This window comes from Quercus suber, unplaced genomic scaffold (assembly GCF_002906115.3).
Source record: "Quercus suber isolate HL8 unplaced genomic scaffold, Cork oak 2.0 scaffold_750, whole genome shotgun sequence".
Classification (NCBI taxonomy): Eukaryota; Viridiplantae; Streptophyta; class Magnoliopsida; order Fagales; family Fagaceae; genus Quercus; species Quercus suber.
The window spans coordinates 129,896-135,914 of record NW_027070186.1 but is presented as its reverse complement, the minus strand read 5'-3'; the positions used below and the strand labels follow the sequence as shown (position 1 = coordinate 135,914).

The 6,019-nt window shown below is 33.2% G+C and overlaps 1 protein-coding gene across 1 annotated transcript in view; it reads left to right on the top strand.

Annotated features, from left to right (window-relative positions):
- Positions 1-1,750: 1,750 nt before the first annotated feature.
- Positions 1,751-6,019, top strand: part of LOC111996304 (uncharacterized) — a 67,419-nt gene continuing 63,150 nt past the window's right edge. Inside the window, exon 1 of the mRNA XM_065766833.1 lies at positions 1,751-1,763. The gene's annotated coding sequence lies outside the window, so the exon portion shown is untranslated. The remainder of the gene's footprint in view (positions 1,764-6,019) is intronic.

Sequence of the window (6,019 nt, the reverse complement as noted above, 5' to 3'; positions counted from 1 at the left end):
TCATCTCTAAGTTTATCTTCTCATATGAGATAGCAAACAACATATATATGGGATGTTGTGAGGCCTAGTCATAACATAGCTCTAAGATTATTTTTTGGCTAATGAACATTAACATTACATATACTTGTACCTACAGAAAAAATTTTCCCCAAATCCAAGGGGGGCCGTGGCCCCCCTGGTCAAAGCGTAGCTCCGTCCCTGATAACTACATGAGGGAAAACAAGGCTAAATTTTATGAGTTCTCTTAGTTTTTTATTTTTTAAATTAGGGTTTTTACTTTTATTCGGATGAAAAATGAATGAAAAAAGCTAAATTTTAGGAATAAAAAGATGAACGTGAAGGGGAAAAATCCTAAATTTTAGGAGTTCTCTTTTTGAATTCAAAATGAAATTTATTATTTGACATTTATAACCCTATTTCTAAGAGAAGTTACCTTTCATTAATGATGGTATTTTTGAATCAGATAAAAGTCTAGTTCAAAAAGAAGAATCCTCTTATAGATAGTATTACCTCATCACACACGCTTTGTGCGTGCGATGAGGCTCTTTCTTTTTCTTTTTCTTTTTTCTTTTGGTCTAGTATGATAATTTTCTATTCATTTAAATTTTTAGATTATGACACAACCAAAAAAAAAACCTTAAAACTCTCATTTAGAGAGATTAATATGTTTAGACGATTTTTTAAAGTGGACTGAGAATTTTTTTTTTAATCAAATTTTTAGATAAGTTTGTTTTAAAGACATGGATTAGTAGAAGAGTGTCCTATTTTGTAGGCATTTTGAGGGTCCGTTTGGTTGGAGAGGTAGACAAGTAAGAAAATAAAAATGGTGAAAGAATGGAAACGTGGGAGGATACTAGATAGAGAAGATTTTAATTTCTCTCCTTTTTGTTTGATTAGGAGTGGAAAGTGGGAGATGAAAAAAGTGAGTTTGTATAAATTTACTCATACACCCTTGTTAAAAATGATAGCCAATTAATACAAAAAAGTGATAAACAACCACCAAAAAAAAAAAAGCAATCACCCAATTTATTTATTAAAAAAAAATCATGTCTAGTTAAACCAAAAAAAAAAAAAAAAAAGCAATGTCTAGGAAAAGAAAAGAAAAAGAAAAAAAAAAAAGAGGCAACATGCCCACCCATAGCCAAGGAATAAAAAAAAAAATGAAAAAAAAAAAGCAAAAAAAAAAAAAAGAAATGAACGGGACATGGGCATTTTTGTCCATTACGTAACATCATTTTCTCCCTTTAGTTTTCTCTCCATTTTGGAGAGAAAACGAACGAAATTGGAATTTAACCATAAAATCCCAACTATGTAGTTAATAGTCATTAGTTTCAAACTATATTTTTTACTAGCATCTCGAGTCTAAGAGACTCGATTTAGGAGCTATAAATTGAGTCTTTGAAGGTCGATTTTCATGCTTTAATCGGGTCTGAGTTGGCACTTTTTCCACGTAGCTTTACATGGAAATCGAGCTCTAAGACTCGATTTACAAGCCCATATATGCTACCACCACAACACAACAAAGAAAGAAATCAGAAATAGAGCCCAAAAAAAAAAAAAAAAAAAAAAGCCGAAGAAGAAAGAAAGCCCCAGGCAAGGCACCCAGCGGCGCGACCAGGGCCAGGCAGGGTGACCCAGGCCGCGCGAGCCTGGCCGTCGCGCAGCCCAGCCGCACGCCTCTTCTCTCTCTGATCTGGCCAGGCTCGCGGAGCTCAGGCCGGCGGCCTCTTCCTCTCTCTGATCTGGTCTTTCTCTTTCTCTCTGATCTGATCTGATCTCTCTCTCCGCTGATCTGGTCTCTCTCTCTCTCTCTCTCTCTCTCTCTCTCTCTCTCTCTATGATCTAATCCAGTGAGGTAAGGCGCGTCTGAGACTTAAAATTTTTTGAAATTTTTTTGGTTTAGAAATCGAGTCTTTGTGACTCAATTTCCACGTGGTTGCCACGTGAAAAAAAATGCCACGTCAACCCATGAAAATCGAGTCCCAAAAACTAGATTTATAGGCTTAAAATCGAGCCTCTTAGGCTCGAGATGCTACTATGTTATATACTTTCCGAACCGGGCCAACTAACTATAAAGTTTGATACTTATGCCTAGTTACCCAGATTCCCCGAGAGAAAACCTTTTAATGGGTTTAGGGAGAAAACACCTAGACTCCACCATTTATTTTCCTTTCTTTTCACCCAATCAAACACACTCAAAAAAGTTTTCATTCCTATTTTTCCTCCAAAGTTTTCTATCCACCCTATTTCACCTCCAAATAAATACACCCTAAGTGGAGTTAGAGACATATTTTTACTAGGTTATCCCTAAATTTTGTCCCTGACTAAGGTAGGGTCCAAGGGTATTTTTGAATCACATAAAAGTCTAGTTCAAATATGAAAATTCTCCCTTTATATATATATATATATATATATATATAGATGGGTTCAAGTTACACTTTTTTTAAACCGTTGGATTTAAGTAAATCCAACGGTTAAAAAAATACCCTCATTAATGCTAATATTCTGATTAGTATCTCATTAATTATTCCTTATTTATTGCATTTCATACCTATCTCTAACCCTATAAAAACACAAAAAAGTATACATATCTCTCTAATTTTTTTTCCCACCGTTTCTCAAAAAAAAAATAATAATAATAATAATTCTCCACTGCACGCCTCTGTGTCTCTGTGTCTCTTTCTCCTCCACTGCTCTTTCCCCTCCACCACCAGGTCGTCGGTAGGAAAAAAAAAAAAGAAAAAAAGAAATAAAAGAAGAAGAAGCCGCTGGTTGCACAACCGGTTAGTCTTCCACTTTTTTCCCTTGTTATAATTTCTTAGATAGAACTATTTTATTGTATTCAACTGTATTGTACTACAGACGTTTTGGTGGCTATTGTGGTTCCTTTTATATGCAATAGTAGTCTTTTAGTTCTTTTTATATGAATGAGGGTACACTACTTTTACACAGACTATTCCTTCATTTAATTTCACATGTTACTAAATTTTTATTCCAAGTTTCCACTGACAAATATTACTACGTATCTTGATTTAATATGAAAAAAATGGAGATAAACAGATTTGTTCTATCAAAAACTTCAACATACTATATGAACTTATCAGGGGCTGTAATTTATGCTGAATGGCCAGCAATATATATGTTTAATTGTTAAAAGGAACTATCATTTTCTATAAATGGTCCTTTGGGTCTAGCACCGTAATTTCAATTTGAATAGTTGTGGTTGTATATACTTCTGAACAGTTAAAAGGAATTACCATATTCTATTAAAAAAAAAAAAAGTTCTTTTATATGCAACTATATTTTCCGAAACAACTTGCTATTGACTAAATCTATTGGGTCTATTAGTTTTTTTATCTGCAATAGTAAATATAAAGTATCAAAATAGCTGCTATATGTGTAGATATAATTGCCACCTCCCTCTTTTTTATTTTTGGGTGGGGGTGGTGGTCATTTCATCTGAAGATAACAACACCTTATGAAAGCAATAGTACTAACTTGCTCTAATTTTTTAAATAGGCTCTTAAAGATTGATTTATTGCTTTAGCTGATTGTGAAAGACTTAAAACAAACACTTCATTTTGCAGGAAATGTTAGAAGGCTCACTGACAAACGTTTTGATGGGAATACAAAATGTATTATAGTGATAATGGAGCAGCAAAAATGATCCTTAGACCTCTGCTTCACCTGGTATTGGAGTGATTGTGGAGGTTTGAGAGTGATTATGGAGCAGCAAACGCTATTGTATCTGTTGTTAGTTGTTACTGCCAAATGTATTTATGTTAGTTGTACACTTAAGACTCCAATTGATTGAATAAAATCGCTTCTTCATATATCAATTTTTGTAATCAGAGATGTTTGATTAAGAGATGCTGTAAGTCTGCTACCTATGAAGGTGCTAATTTTTTTAACATGTGTATTTATCTTTATATCAAAATACGATTTTGTTGATCAATTTCTATAAGTGAAAGAGTCTTGAATCAGGATAACAAGCAGGTTGCTAATGCATTATAGGACAACATGTTGACCATGATTAATTGAAAACCATCCTTAGAGACAGTAACACATTTCGGGAAAATTGTTAATAGGTTTCCTCCAAAAAGTTTTCATTATTCTAACAGATTGCTTATCACAACCTCTATGAAAAATGAATATAGGACTAAACAAAGAGTATAGAATAGCTTAAAAATCTGAAAAATGTGCCACAAACACACCATTAATCGCATTACATTAAAGCAAAAGTAAATGAGTAGTTTGTAACCAAACTTATGGCTGCATTGCTACTACCTCCATATATATGTTGTCATGGATCAAAGACTAATAGCTAAGGTTCTTGATTAGCTAGAAAATTCCAAATAGTATTCCAATATAGGTCCTTAAAAACAAAACAAAAAAAAAAAAAAAAAGCCAAAATGTATTGTTTCGTCATGATTAACAACATATGTCCTTAAACACTTATATTTTAAGCTACTTGGACTCTATATATCTCAATTCCACCAAGCGAAGCTCATTTTGTGATTCTCTTCAGCCACATGTACCTAAAGTAGAAAAAAATGTATAAGTAAATTTGAAACAAAAGATACATATTATTACAATCAAAATTTAAAAAAAAAAAAAATATATATATATATATATATATAAAAGACTAGAAAAATGAAATGAAAAAACTCACTTTATGCTAAGCATCAATATTATTGGCATCAAATGCTGTCATGTTTTCTTTTGCGTTGTCCTTCAGTACAACATGCATAAATACAACTAGTTATATTATCACTTCTAGTGGTCTTTTACCGGTATGAACAGGATTTCAAAACCTTCTTTTTTTTGCAAATTCTTTGTAAAAAGTTTCAACACCATCAAGGGAGTCAAATTGTACTCCAACATATGGCTTGGATTTCAACTCACAATCACCAAAATCTTGAGGTGGTAACTCTTGCTCTAATAGCTTTGGACTGTTTGGGGCATCATATAATGTTGGAGCATTTTAATATTAAATAAATGAAATGAATAAATGTAATAACATAAATGAAAAGATATGGGAGTAAATATGGGAGATGAGGAGTTAGTGAAAATGTTTAATCCCACATTAAAAAGGAGAGAGACTTTTTTATCTTTTTAATTGTGGTGATTAATGGGCTAAAATGTATTGACTCAGATATTGGGCTAGATACGTGCGCAAGGGGGAGGTGAAGAGTGGAGGTATCAAAATTGGAAATGAATCAGCCTCTTGGATCCTCCTACTTGACAGCCCATTCAGAGCAATGGACTATCCGTTTGGGCCTTTTCATTCTTCAAAAACTCCTTATCAGACCATTAATTGTGTAACTCCAGCCCATCAAATTAATATCCAACAATTAATCTTGTAACACCCTACATCAGAATAATGGACCTAATTAATCAGAATAAATTGGGTAGTAATTTCGTGAGGCCCATTGAGCTTATAAATAGACTCATTCAGACTCAATCCAAGTTACAAAAAAATCACAATATACACAAGAAAAATAGAGAGATTCTTGGCAAGGAAGGGTGTTCTTTCTGGTGGAGCTTTGGGCTTGAACACTTTGTGCAGAAGTTGTTCTAGCCATACGACACTTGTTGGGCTGTTGTATCCTGGGGGAGACAAGTCAGAGAAGGTCTGCACCGTTACAAAGTTAAGCCAACCAAGGGCTTAATCTCCTTAAAGAGAGCGAGTGCCGCGCCTCAGTCCAAATAGTGTTGTGTAATTTCTCTTTACGTTAATAATATTCAGAAGTATTTTCAGTTTTATTTCTAACCTTAATAACTTCTGGCTATTTAGTAACTATAACAACCAATATAAACAATGAACAAAAATAAAAATATGTAAATATAACAACCAATATATATACATAAATAAAAATTTGAATAATTCCATATCTAAAGAAATAATCACTTTGAGCCAAGTACTATTCGATTTAGTAGCCAATACCTGTAGCTACAACTAATAGACCGAATATAATATCAAAGTTTCCTCTCATCAGTGTGTAAACATTCACTACAA